Source organism: Arachis ipaensis, chromosome B1 (genome assembly GCF_059453495.1).
Source record: "Arachis ipaensis isolate K30076 ecotype BB chromosome B1, ASM5945349v1, whole genome shotgun sequence".
Classification (NCBI taxonomy): Eukaryota; Viridiplantae; Streptophyta; class Magnoliopsida; order Fabales; family Fabaceae; genus Arachis; species Arachis ipaensis.
The window spans coordinates 56,549,368-56,564,483 of NC_142436.1; the positions used below are offsets into that span (position 1 = coordinate 56,549,368).

The 15,116-nt window shown below is 40.0% G+C and overlaps 1 protein-coding gene and 1 non-coding gene across 2 annotated transcripts in view; one reads left to right on the plus strand and one right to left on the minus strand.

The window, feature by feature from the left end:
- LOC148576660 (uncharacterized) overlaps nt 1–15,116 on the minus strand; it is an 87,576-nt gene that overhangs the window by 25,494 nt on the left and 46,966 nt on the right. The gene's annotated exons all lie outside the window — the stretch shown is intronic.
- On the plus strand, nt 10,607–10,714 carry LOC148576661 (small nucleolar RNA R71). The gene has a single exon (XR_015904594.1). It is a non-coding gene; the product is annotated as a small nucleolar RNA R71 (small nucleolar RNA).

The window sequence follows — 15,116 nt, forward strand, 5'->3', positions numbered from 1 at the left end:
TACCTCCTCTCCATTCATGATGCTATGGATCATGATAGCCCGGTCTATAGTAACTTCAGACCGGTTGCTAGTAGGAATGATTGAGCGTTGGATGAACTCCAACCATCCCCTAGCCACTGGCTTGAGGTCAAGCCTTCTTAGTTGAACCGGCTTCCCTCTTGAATCTCTCTTCCATTGAGCGCCTTCCACACAAATGTCTAATAGGACTTGGTCCAACCTTTGATCAAAGTTGACCCTTCTAGTGTAGGGGTGTGCATCTCCTTGCATCATTGGCAAGTTGAATGCCAATATTACATTTTCCGGACTGAAATCTAAGTATTTTCCCCGGACCATTGTAAGCCAATTATTTGGGTCCGAGTTCACACTTTGATAATGGTTTTTGGTGATCCATGCATTAGCATAGAACTCTTGAACCATTAAGATCCTGACTAGTTGAATGGGGTTAGTGAGAATTTTCCAACCTCTTCTTCGAATCACATGTCGGATCTCCGGACATTCACTCTTTTTGAGCTTAAAGGGAACCTCGGGGATCACCTTTTTCTTTGCCATAAATTTATAGAAGTGGTTTTGATGTACCTTTGAGATGAATCTCTCCATCTCCCATGACTCAGAGGTGGAAGCTTTTGCCCTCCCTTTCCTCTTTCTAGAGATTTCTCTGGCCTTAGGTGCCATAAATGGTTATAGAAAAACAAAAGGCGACGCTTTTACCATACCAAACTTAAAAGGTTTGCTCGTCCTGGAGCAAAAGAGGAAAGAAGTGAGTAGAAGAAGAAGAAAATGGAGGAGATGGAGGGTTGGTGTAGGTTCGACCAAGTTGGAGAGAAGTGTGTATGATGTGTGAAAATGAAGGTGGTGAGGGGGGTATTTATAGGGTAAGAGAGAGGGGGTTTTTCGTGTATTAGGGGTTGGGTTTGGGAGGGAAAGTATTTGAATTTGAATTGTGAGGTTGGTGGGATTTTTTGGGGAAGAGTGGGTGGAGGTGATTGGTAAAGATGTGAGGGGTATTTGGAAAAGGGTGTTATGGAAAGGTGTGAAGAAGAGAGGGAGAGAGTTGAGGTAGGTGGGGATCCTGTGGGGTCCACAGATCCTGAGGTGTCAAGGATTTCTCATCCGTTCACCATGTTGGCGTGTAAACGCCCCTTGGAGTGCCAATCCTGGCGTTAAACGCCAAGTTGCTGCCCATTTCTGGCGTTTAACGCCAACTTTTCTTCCCTTTCTGGCATTAAACGCCAACTTGTTGCCCTTTTCTGGCGTTAAATGCCAGCTTGTTGCCCTTTTCTGGTGTTAAACGCCCAGAATGGTGCCAGACTGGGCGTTTAATGCCCATTCTGCTACCCTTACTGGCGTTTAAACACCAGTAAGCTTCTCCTCTAGGGTGTGCTATTTTTAATGCTATTTTTCATTCTGTTTTTGCTTTTTCGGTTGTTTTTGTGACTTCACATGATTATCAACCTAAAGAAAATATAAAATAACAATGGAAAATAAATAGATATAATTGAATAAAATTGGGTTGCCTCCCAATAAGCGCTTCTTTAATGTCAATAGCTTGACAGTGGGCTCTCATGGAGCCTCACAAATACTCAGAGCATGATGATGGCCTCCCAACACCAAACTTAGAGTTTGAATGTGGGGGCTCTGTTTGACTCTGTGATAAACTACTATTTTATGGTTTATATTGTGTGGTTTTATGATGATCCTGGCCCACTTATTCATTAAAATAGCATGCATTTATATTTCCTTTCTGAAATTATTACATGAGTGAAAATTGCTTCCTAGAGACTTTTAATTATACATTTTACTTCTCCTTTATTCCATTCGATGTCGTGATCTGTGTGTTAAGCGTTTCAGGCTTTATAGGGCAAGAATGAGTTGGAGATTTGAAAGGAAGCTAGCAAAAATGGAAGGAACACAAGAAATTGAGGAGATGACCAGCTAGAAGCGACGCGGCCGCATGGATGACGCGACTGCGTGGAGGAGAGCAATTTGAAGTGACGCGGCCGCATGGATGACGCGACCGCGCGGCATGGAATAGCACGAGTGACGCGGCCGCATGGACGACGCGTCCGCGTGGCAAATCAGAAACGCGAATGACGCGTCCGCATGAGCGACGCGATCGCGTGACGTGCGCGATCTGCATAATTTGCAGATTCGCTGGGGGCGATTTTGGACCCTATTTTGACCCAGTTCTCGGCCCAGAACAACAGACTAGAGCCAGAGAACATGCAGAAACCAAAGACAGCATTCATTCTACACAGTTTTAGTTTTTAGATCTAGTTTTGCTCCTCCTCTAGGTTTTCTATTTTACACATTCATAGTTCTTAGGATTTTAGTTTCTCTAGCTTTTTTCATTGGGATATTGAGAAGAGTTATTACCTCATCAAGACTTCATCATTCTAGTTCGTTTTCTTTACTTGGCTTACTCTTCCATGTTCCTTGCTTTGTTTAATTTTACCATTGGAATATTTTTAGGATTATTTAATACAAGGATCACTTTTATTTTTAATTGATTATTTTTAATTTTTATTTACAATGTCTTTCTTCAATTCCTTTTCATATGCTATGAATTTTACCTTCACAATGAGTGAGTAGTTCCCTAACTTGATGGGGAGTTGATTGAAAGGAACCCTTGAGTTGGAAGGTTCAAGAGAAAGATTGTAATTGGGTTATTGTTGGATTGCTCTCTAATTCCTGACACCAATCCTCCCCAGAGTGGATTGGAACTTGTGAATAGAACAGCATTCCAACTTGTTTTACCTCCCTTTACTTAGTAAAGGATAACTAAACGAAATAACCTTCAATTGTCAATTAATCTTAAGAGTGTTCCATCAAGAATAGGGCTTCCATGTAATCAACTCCCAGTCAAGGCTTTTATTTACATTATTCAATTTCATCAATTTAATTTCCTGTTTACTCAACTCAAACCTTTTCAAAAATATCAGATTAATAAAATAGCACTCCTTCCTGCAACTCGTTGGGAGACGACCTTGGATTCATACTCCCAGTATTTTAAATTTCAATTTTCTGTGACACCTTTCTAAATTGAGCGGTGGATTTCTAGCGAGTTAAGAACTATACTTGCAACGCATATATTCTAATAATTTTTAATTCACCAATTTCTGCCCGCATCAATTTTTGGCGCCGTTGCTGGGGAGTTGCAATAGAGTGCTAAAGTTATTAATTAGAATTTATTTATTTGAATTTTATTTTATTTTGCTACTATGAGCTACCTGTTTCTTTCGTCAAATGATGCGTTCACTTACTGATCCGCGCTTGCTAGTATTCGATCCTGAAATTGAAAGGACTATTTCACGAATAAGGCGAGCTCGGCATCGGTTAGTCTACTCTGAGGGCGGATCTAAAAGTGAACTTGAGGAGAAATCAGCTCCCGTTCTACTGATTCGGTTGATTCACGTGCAGACGACATGGCAGAACCTAGGAGAGTTACCATCTAGGAGGAAGGAGCCCCTAATTTTACAATGCAACCGTTTCAAGCGCATCACCCAGTGGTGGCTACAGATTTTGAAATAAAGACCGCACTGCTTAATTTGATGCCCAAGTTTCATGGCTTACCTGCTCAAGAGCCTATCAAGCACCTGAGAGATTTCCAAGCAGCCTGTTCCACTGTCAGGCGAGATGGTACAGATGAAACTTCAATTCTGCTGAAAGCTTTCCCGTTTTCTCTTGAGGGAAAAGCAAGAGAGTGGTACTACACTCAACCCCTAGCAAATGTATCCAACTGGGATACGCTCAGAAAAGAGTTTTTGGAGAAATTCTTTCCATCTGAAGTTACTAATAAACTAAGGAAAGATATTTCCACTATTGTTCAAGATGACAACGAGACTCTCTTTGAATATTGGGAGCGCTTCAATAATCTTCTGGAAGCATGCCCCAACCACATGATTGACAAGATAGTGTCACTCAGCTATGTCACACAGGGCATGAGCCCCCAAGATAAAACCACATTAGAAAGTGCTAGCAATGGGTCTATGAAGAAGTACAAGACCACTGATGAGGCATGGCAATTGATCAGCGACTTAGCTGAATCCACTAGGAACCACAGACAGAAGCAAGGCCATTCAAAAGCTGTTGCAGAAGTATCCTCTAGCAGAGAGACTGCTGCTCTAACTCGGAGTATCTGTGAAATGACTGGTGCACATAATTGTGATCATCAACAACGGTGCCAAAGGACTTAGAGATCTCAAACGTGAATCACACTTTGTCACAATTCCGTACAACTAACCAGCAAGTGCACTGGGTCGTCCAAGTAATAAACCTTACGTGAGTAAGGGTCGATCCCACAGAGACTGTCGGCTTGAAGCAAGCTATGGTCATCTTGTAAATCTCAGTCAGGCGGATTCAAATGGTTATGGAGTTTAAGGTGATGAAAATAAACATAAAATAAAGATAGAGGTACTTATGTAATTCATTGGTGGATTTCAGATAAGCGTATGAAGTTGCTTTGTTCCCCTTGAACCTCTACTTTCCTATTGCCTTCTTCCAATCATTCATACTCCCTTCCATGGCAAGCTTTATGTTGGGCATCACCATTGTCAATGGCTACATCCTGTCCTCTCAGTGAAAATGGTCCTGATGCTCTGTCACAACATTGGCTAATCAGCTGTCGGTTCTCGATCATGTCGGAATAGGATCCATTGATCCTTTTGTGTCTGTCACACGCCCCACAATCGCGAGTTGAAGCTCATCACAGTCATCCCTTCCCAGATCCTACTCAGAATACCACAGACAAGGTTTAGACGTTCCGGATCTCAGGAATGGCTGCCATTAATTCTATCCTATACCACGAAGGTTCCAATCTTAGATTACAAACCCAAGAGATACGCATTCAAGCCATTGCTAGTAGAACAGAGGTGGTTGTCAGGCACATGTTCATAGGTGAGAATGATGATGAGTGTCACGGATCATCACATTCATCAAGTTGAAGAACGAATGAATATCTTGGAGAAGAAATAGACTTGAGTTGAATAGAAAAACAATAGTACTTGTATTAATTCATGAAGAACAGCAGAGCTCCACACCTTAATCTATGGTGTGTAGAAACTCCACCGTTGAGAATACATAAGAACAAGGTCCAGGCATGGCCATGAGGCCAGCCCCCAAACGTGTCTAAGATAGCATAAGACTTATCAAAGATTGAAAATACAATAGTATAAGGTCCTATTTATAGAGAACTAGTAGCATAGGGTTACAGAAATTAGTAATTAATGCAGAAATCTTCTTCCGGGCTGGTGTGTGCTTGGGCTGAGCATTGAAGCTTCCACGTGTAAAGACTTTTTTTGGAGTTAAACGCTAGCTTTTGTGCCAGTTTGGGCGTTTAACTCCAGCTTTTGTGCTAGTTTTGGAGTTAAACGCTAGAATTCTTGAGCTGACTTGGAACACCTATTTGGGCCATCAAATCTCGGGTAAAGTATGAACTATTATATATTGCTGGAAAGCCCAGGATGGCTACTTTCCAACGCAATTGAGAGCGTACCAATTGAGCTTCTGTAGCTCCAGAAAATCCACTTTGAGTGCAGGGAGGTCAGAATCCAACAACATCTGCAGTCCTTTTTCAGCCTCTGAATCAGAATTTTGCTCAAGTCCCTCAATTTCAGCCAGAAAATACATGAAATCACAGAAAAACACACAAACTCATAGTAAAGTCTAGAAGAGTGATTTTTATTTAAAAACTAATAAAAATATAATAAAAACTAATTAAAATATACTAAAAACATACTAAAAACAATGCCAAAAAGCGTATAAATTATCCGCTCATCACAACACCAAACTTAAATTGTTGCTTGTCCCCAAGCAACTAAAAATCAAATAGGATAAAAAGAAGAGAATGTACAATGAATTCCAAAAACATCTATGAAGATCAGTATTAATTAGATGAGCGGGGCTTTTAACTTTTTGCTTCTGAACAGTTTTGGCATCTCACTTTATCCCTTGAAGTTCAGAATGATTGGCATCTATAGGAACTCAGAATTCAGATAGTGTTATTGATTCTTCTAGTTAAGTATGTTGATTCTTGAACACAGCTACTTTATGAGTCTTGGCCGTGGCCCTAAGCACTTTGTTTTCCAGTATTACCACCGGATACATAAATGCCACAGACACATAACTGGGTGAACCTTTTTAGATTGTGACTCAGCTTTGCTAGAGTCCCCAATTAGAGGTGTACAGGGTTCTTAAGCACACTCTTCTTTTTGCTTTGGACCTCGACTTTAACCGCTTAGTCTCAAGTTTTCACTTGACACCTTCACGCCACAAGCACATGGTTAGGGACAGCTTGGTTTAGCCGCTTAGGCTAGGATTTTATTCCCGTGGGCCCTCCTATCCACTGATGCTCAAAGCCTTGGATCCTTTTTTTATCACCCTTGCCTTTTGGTTTAAAGGGGTATTAGCTTTTTCTGCTTGCTTTTCTTTTTCTTTTCTTTTTCTTCTTTTTTTTTCTCTCTTTTTTTTCGCATATATCTTTTTTCTGCAAGCTTTTCACTGCTTTTTCTTGCTTCAAGAATCAATTTTATGATTTTTCAGATCATCAAATAACATTTTTCCTTTTCCTTTCATTCTTTCAAGAGCCAACAATTTTAACATTCATAAACAATCAAATTCAAAAATTTGCACTGTTCAAGCATTCATTCAGAAAGACAATAGTATTGCCACCACATCAAAATAATTAAACTGTTTTAAAATTTGAAATTCATGCATTTTTTTTAATTAAATACATTTTTCATTTAAGAAAGGTGATGGATTCATTTTCATAGCTTTAAGGCATGGACACTTAGACACTAATGATCATGTAATAAAGACACAAACATAAATAACATAAGCATAAAAATTCGAAAAACAGAAAAATAAAGAACAAGGAAGTTAAAGAACGGGTCCACCTTAGTGATGGCAGCTTGTTCTTCCTCTTGAAGATCTTATGGAGTGCTTGAGCTCCTCAATGTCTCTTCCTTGCCTTTGTTGCTCCTCTCTCATGGTTCTTTGATCTTCTCTAATTTCATGGAGGAGGATGGAATGCTCTTGGTGCTCCACCCTTAGTTGTCCCATGTTGGAACTTAATTCTCCTAGGGAGGTGTTGATTTGCTCCCAATAGTTTTGTGGAGGAAGATGCATCCCTTGAGGCATCTCAGGGATTTCATGATAAGGAATTTCCTCATGCTTTTGATGAGGTTCTCTTGTTTTCTCCATCCTTTTCTTAGTGATGGGTTTGTCCTCATCAATGAGAATGTCTCCCTCTATGTCAATTCCAACCGAATTGCAAAGGTGACAAATGAGATGAGGGAAGGCTTACCTTGCCAAAGGAGAAGACTTGTCCGCCACCTTGTAGAGTTCTTGGGATATAACCTCATGAACTTCCACTTCCTCTCCAATCATGATGCTATGTATCATGATAGCCCGGTCTATAGTAGCTTCGGACCGGTTGCTAGTGGGAATGATTGAGTGTTGGATGAACTCCAACCATCCCCTAGCCACGGGCTTGAGGTCATGCCTTCTTAGTTAAACCGGCTTTCCTCTTGAATCTCTCTTCCATTGAGCGCCCTCTTCACATATGTCCATGAGAACTTGGTCCAACCTTTGATCAAAGTTGACCCTTCTAGTGTATGGATGTGCATCTTCTTGCATCATGGGCAAGTTGAATGCCAACCTTACATTTTCCGGACTAAAATCTAAGTATTTCCCTTGGACTATTGTAAGCCAATTCTTAGGGTCCGGGTTCAAACTTTGATCATGGTTCTTGGTGATCCATGCATTGGCATAGAATTCTTGAACCATTAAGATTCCAACTTGTTGAATGGGGTTGGTGAGAACTTCCCAACCTCTTCTTCGGATCTCATGTCGGATCTCCGGATATTTGCCCTTTTTGAGCTTAAAAGGGACCTCGGGGATCACCTTCTTCTTGACCACAACTTCATAGAAGTGGTCTTGATCTACCCTTGAGAGGAATCTCTCCATCTCCCATGACTCGGAGGTGGAAGCTTTTGCCTTCCCTTTCCTCTTTCTAGAGGTTTCTCCGGCCTTTGGTGCTATAAATGGTTATAGAAAAACAAAAAGCTTTAGCTTTTACCACACCAAACTTAGAAGGTTGCTCGTCCTCGAGCAAAAGAAGAAAGAAGAGAGTAGAAGAAGAAGAAGAAATAGAGGAGATGGGGTGGGCTTTGTGTTTCGGCCAAGGGGGAGAAGTGGTGTTTAGGTTGTGTGAAAATGAAGGAGTGAAGATAGGTTTATATAGGAGTGAGAGGGGTGTGTATGGTTCGGCCATAGAGGGTGGGTTTGGGAGGGAAAGTGGTTTGAATTTGAATGGTGAGGTAGGTGGGATTTTATGAAGGATGGATGTGAGTGGTGAAGAGAATGGTGGGATTTGATAGGTGAGGGGTTTTTTGGGGAAGAGGTATTGAGGTGATTGGTGAATGGGTGAAGAAGAGAGAGAGTGGTGGAGTCCACAGATCCTGAGGTGTCAAGGATATCTCATCCCTACACCAAGTGGCATGCAAAATGCCCCTTTCTACCAATCCTGGCGTTAAACGCCATGCTGCTGCCCATTTCTGGCGTTTAACGCCAGCTTCTTGCCCATTTCTAGCGTTAAACGCCAGTCTGGTGCCCTTTTCTGGCGTTAAACGCCCAGAATGGTGCCAGACTGGGCGTTTAACGCCCATTCTGCTACCTTTACTGGCGTTTAAACGCCAGTAACTATCTCCTCCAGGGTGTTCTCTTTTTCATTCTATTTTTCACTTTGTTTTTGCTTTTTCAATTGTTTTTGTGACTTCACATGATCATCAACCTACAGAAAACAAAAAATAACAATAGAAAATAGAAATTTAACATAGATAAGTAAAAATTGGGTTGCCTCCCAACAAGTGCTTCTTTAATGTTAATAGCTTGACAGTGGCTCTCATGGAGCCTCACAGATGTTCAGAGCAATGTTGGAACCTCCCAACACCAAACTTAGAGTTTGAATGTGGGGGTTCAACACCAAACTTAAAGTTTGGTTGTGGCCTCCCAACACCAAACTTAGAGTTTGACTGTGGGGGCTCTGTTTGACTCTGTATTGAAAGAAGCTCTTCATGCTTCCTCTCCATGGTGACAGAGGGATATCCTTGAACTTTAAACACAAGGGAATCTTCATCCACTTGAATGATCAATTCTCCTCTGTCAACATCAATCACAGCTTTTGCTGTGGCTAGGAAGGGTCTGCCAAAGATGATGGATTTATCCATACACTTTCCAGTCTCTAGGACTATGAAATCAGCAGGGATGTAATAGTCTTCAACCTTTACCAAGACATCCTCTACAAGTCCATAAGCTTGTCTCTTTGAATTGTCTGCCATCTCTAATGAGATTCTTGCAGCTTGTACCTCAATGATCCCTAGCTTCTCTATTACAGAGAGAGGCATAAGGTTTATGCTTGACCCTAGGTCACACAGAGCCTTCTCAAAGGTCATGGTGCCTATGGTACAAGGGATTGAGAACTTCCCAGGGTCCTATCTCTTTTGAGGTAATCTCTGCCTAGTCAAGTCATCCAGTTCTTTGATGAGCAATGGAGGTTCATTCTCCCAAGTCTCATTACCAAATAACTTGGCATTTAGCTTCATGATTGCTCCAAGGTACTTAGCAACTTGCTCTTCAGTAACATCTTCATCCTCTTCAGAGGAAGAATACTCATCAGAGCTTATGAATAGCAGAAGTAAATTCAATGGAATCTCTATGGTCTCTGTGTGAACCTCAGATTCCCATGGTTCCTCATTAGGGAACTCCATGGAGGTCAGTGGGCGTCCATTGAGGTCTTCCTCAATGGGAATCACTGCCTCTTCCTCCTCTCCATGTTCGGCCATTGAGATGCGGTTATGGCCTTGCACTCTCTTTTTGGATTCTCTTCTGTATTGCTTGGGAGAGTGTTAGGAGGGAGTTCAGTAATTTTCTTACTCAGCTGACCCAATTGTGCCTCTAAATTTCTAATGGAGGACCTTGTTTCAGTCATGAAACTTTGAGTGGTTTTGATTAGATCAGAGACAACGGTTGTTAAGTCAGAGGGGTTTTGCTTAGAATTCTCTGTCTGTTGCTGAGAAGATGATGGAAAAGGCTTGCTATTGCTAAACCTGTTTCTTCCACCATTGTTGTTGTTGAAACCTTGTTGAGGTCTCTGTTGATCCTTCCATGAGAGATTTGGATGATTTCTCCATGAAGGATTATAGGTGTTTCCATAGGATTCTCCCATGTAATTCACCTCTTCCATTGCTGGGTTCTCAGGATCATAAGCTTTTTCTTTAGAGGAAGCTTCCTTAGTACTGCCTGTTGCTGCTTGCATTTCAAACAGATTCTGAGAAATCATATTGACTTGTTGGGTCAATATTTTATTCTGAGCCAATATGGCATTCAGAGTATCAATCTCAAGAACTCCTTTCTTCTGAGTTGTCCCATTATTCACAAGATTCCTTTCAGAGGTGTACATGAATTGGTTATTTGCAACTATTTCAATGAGTTCTTGAGCTTCTGCAGGCGTCTTCTTCAGATGAAGAGATCCTCCATCAGAGCTATCCAATGACATCTTGGATAATTCAGACAGACCATCATAGAAGATTCCTATGATGCTCCATTCTGAAAGCATGTCAGAAGGGCACCTTCTGATCAATTGCTTGTATCTCTCCCAAGCTTCATAGAGGGACTCACCATCCTTCTGTCTAAAGGTTTGGACTTCCACTCTAAGCTTACTCAATTTTTGAGGTGGAAAGAACTTTGCCAAGAAGGCATTGACTAGCTTTTCCCAAGAGTTCAGGCTTTCCTTAGGTTGTGAATCCAACCATGTTCTAGCTCTGTCTCTTACAGCAAAAGGAAAGAGCATAAGTCTGTAGACTTCAGGGTCAACCCCATTGGTCTTGACAGTGTCACAGATTTGCAAGAACTCAGCTAAGAACTGATGAGGATCTTCCAATGGAAGTCCATGAAACTTGCAATTCTGTTGCATTAGAGAAACTAATTGAGGCTTAAGCTCAAAGTTGTTTGCTCCAATGGCAGGGATAGAGATGCTTCTCCCGTAGAAATCAGGAGTAGGTGCAGTAAAGTCACCAAGCACCTTCCTTGCATTGTTGGCATTGTTGTTTTCGGCTGCCATGGTTTCTTCTTCTTTGAAGAGCTCTGTTAGGCCCTCTAAAGAGAATTGTTCTTTAGCTTCTCTTAGCTTTCTCTTCAAGGTCCTTTCAGGTTCAGGATTAGCTTGAACAAGTATGCCTTTATCTTTGTTCCTGCTCATATGAAAGAGAAGAGAACAAGAAAGTAGAGAATCCTCTATGTCACAGTATAGAGATTCCTTGAGGTGTCAGAGGAAAAGATGAATAGAAGGACGTGGTAGATGAAGGAGAATTCGAACATATAAAGAAGGAGGGAGTTCGAATTGTACCTTGAGGAGGAGTCTTAGTCCCTTAAATAGAAGGATGTGAGAAGAGGGGAAGAATTTTTGAAAATTAATTAAAAGATTTTAAAATGAAATTTGAAAATTTGATTGAGATTTTCGAAAACTAAGATTGGGAAAGAAATAAAGTGATTTTTGAAAAATATTTTGAAATTAAAAAAAGATATGATTGAAAAAATTAATTTTGAAAAAGATGTGATTGAAAAGATATGTTTGAAAAGATATGATTGAAAATCAATTTAGAAAAAGAAAATTTTTAAAATTAAAGTTGATTACTTGACTATCAAGAAATTAAAAGATATGATTTTAAAATTTAAAGTTTGATCCTTTCTTAATAGGCAAGTAACAACTTGAAAATTTTGAAGTAAATCTTTAATTGAAGCAAGGATTTTTGAAAATAGTAAAAATAAATATAAAATGGAAAGAAATTGATTTTGAAAGAGATATGATTGAAAATATATGATTTGAAAAAGATTTGATTTTGAAAAATTATGAAAACTTGAAAAAAATGTGAATTAAAAACAAAATCTTCCCTCTAGTGTCATCCTGGCGTTAAACGCCCAGCCAGGTACCCTGGCTGGCATTTAAACGCCAGTTTTCCTTCTTCACTAGGCGTTTTGAACGCCCAGCTTTTTCTGTTTGATTCCTTTGCTGAATGTTCTGAATCTTCAATTCTCTGTATTATTGACTTCAAAAGACATAGTTTTTAAAAAAATATTTTTGAATTTTTGATGATGAGAAACAATAAAAATGCAACTAAGATCAAATAAACAATGCATGCAAGACATCAAACTTAAAATATGTATACTGGTGCGCGGAAATTGTGATTACACTTTAATTATGTAAAATTCATCGCTCTTTCTTTCCCTGGTAATGGCGCCAAAAACATGATGCCAATACCATGGTTCACAACTTCGCACAACTAACCAGCAAGTGCACTGGGTCGTCCAAGTAATACCTTACGTGAGTAAGGGTCGAATCCCACGGAGATTGTTGGTATGAAGCAAGCTATGGTCACCTTGTAAATCTCAGTCAGGCAGATATAAATTGATAATGGTGTTTTCGAAAATAATATAATAAAATAGGGATAGAAATACTTATGTAATTCATTGGTGAGAATTTCAGATAAGCGAATAGAGATGCTTTCGTTCCTCTGAACCTCTGCTTTCCTGCTATCTTCATCCAATCAGTCTTATTCCTTTCCATGGCTGGCTTTATGTGATACATCACCACTGTCAATGGCTACTTTCGGTCTTCTCTCGGGAAAATGATCCAAATGCCCTGTCACGACACGGCTAATCGTCTGGAGGCATCACCTTTGTCAATGGCTTCATCTTATCCTCTCAGTGAAAATGGTCAACGCACCCTGTCACGGCACGGCTATTCATCTGTCGGTTCTCGATCATGCTGGAATAGGATTTACTATCCTTTTGCGTCTGTCACTACGCCCAGCAATCGCGAGTTTGGAGCTCGTTACAATCATTCATTCATTGAATCCTACTCAGAATACCACAGACAAGGTTTAGACCTTCCAGATTCTCTTGAATGCCGCCATCATTCTAGCTTACACCACGAAGATTCCGATTAAGAGATCTAAGAGATACTCATTCAGTCGAAGGTAGAACGGAAGTGGTTGTCAGGCACGCGTTCATAGGGAATGATGATGATTGTCAAGTTCATCACATTCAGGTTGAAGAGCGAATGAATATCTTAAAAGCGAAATAAGATGAATTGAATAGAAAACAGTAGTACTTTGCATTAATCTTTGAGGAACAGCAGAGCTCCACACCTTAATCTATGGAGTGTAGAAACTCTACCGTTAAAAATACATAAGTGATAATGGAGTTCATTGGTCTCAGCCCCAGAGGGGGAACCGGAGTAACCAAGACTACTATGATCCGAAGATGAAACTCAGGATGTCTAATACAATAGTAAAATGTCCTATTTATAATAAACTAGCTACTAGGGTTTACAAAAGTAAGTAATTGATGCATAAATCCACTTCCGGGGCCCACTTGGTGTGTGCTTGGGCTGAGTTTGAGTGTTGCACGTGTAGAGGTCCTTCTTGGAGTTGAACGCTAGTTTTTGTGCCAGTTTGGGCGTTCAACTCTGGTTTTGGATCCTTTTCTGGCGCTGGACGCCAGATTTAGGTAGAGAGCTGGCGTTGAACACCAGTTTGCGTCATCTAAACTTAGCCAAAGTATGGACTATTATACATTTCTGGAAAGCCCTGGATGTCTAATTTCCAACGCAATTGGAAGCGCTCCATTTCGAGTTCTGTAGCTCCAGAAAATCTACTTTGAGTGCAGGGAGGTCAGAATCCAACAGCATCAGCAGTCCTTTTTCAACCTCTGAATCTGATTTTTGCTCAAGTCCCTCAATTTCAGTCAGAAAATACCTGAAATCACAGAAAAACACAAAAACTCATAGTAAAGTCCAGAAATGTAAATTTAACATAAAAACTAATGAAAACATCCCTAAAAGTAAGTAGATTCTACTAAAAACATACTAAAAACAATGTCAAAAAGCGTATAAATTATCCGCTCATCACAACACCAAACTTAAATTGTTGCTTGTCCCCAAGCAACTGAAAATCAAATAGGATAAAAAGAAGAGAATATACTATAAATTCCAAACTATCAATGAAACATAGCTTCAATCATATGAGCGGGACTTATAGCTTTTTGCCTCTTGAATAGTTTTGGCATCTCACTTTATCCATTGAGGTTCAGAATGATTGGCATCTATAGGAACTCAGAGTTCAGATAGTGTTATTGATTCTCCTAGTTCAGTATGATGATTCTTGAACACAGCTTCTTTATGAGTCTTGGCCGTGGCCCTAAGCACTTTGTTTTCCAGTATTACCACCGGATACATAAATGCCACAAACACATAATTGGGTGAACCTTTTCAGATTGTGACTCAGCTTTGCTAAAGTCCCCAATTAGAGGTGTCCAGGGTTCTTAAGCACACTCTTTTTTTTGCTTTCGACCTTGACTTTAACAGCTCAGTCTCAAGTTTTCACTTGACACATTCACGCCACAAGCATATGGTTAGGGACAACTTGGTTTAGCCGCTTAGACCAGGATTTTATTCCTTTAGGCCCTCCTATCCACTGATGCTCAAAGCCTTGGGATCCTTTTTATTTGCCCTTGCCTTTTGGTTTTAAGGGTTATTGGCTTTTTGCTCTTGCCTCTTGGTTTTAAGAGCTTTTGGCTTTTTCTGCTTGCTTTTTCTTGTTCTTTCTATATTTTTTTTCGCCTAAATTTTTTTTTCTGCAAGCTTTGTTCTTTGCTGCTTTTTCTTGCTTCAAGAATCATTTTTATGATTTTTCAGATTATCAAATAACATGTTTCCTAGTCATCATTCTTTCAAGAGCCAACATATTTAACATTCTTAAACAACACCTTCAAAAGACATATGCGCTGTTCAAGCATACATTCAGAAAACAAGAAGCATTGTCACCACATCAATATAATTAAGCTAAGTTCAAGGATAAATTCGAAACTCATGTACTTCTTGTTCTTTTTGAATTAAAACATTTTTCATTTAAGAGAGGTGATGGATTCATAGGACATTCATAACTTTAAGACAGAGTTACTAACTACTAATGATCATGTAATGAAGACACAAACATAGATAAGCACTTAACATAGAAAACGAAAAACAGAAGAAATAAGAACAAGGAAGGAATCCACCTTAG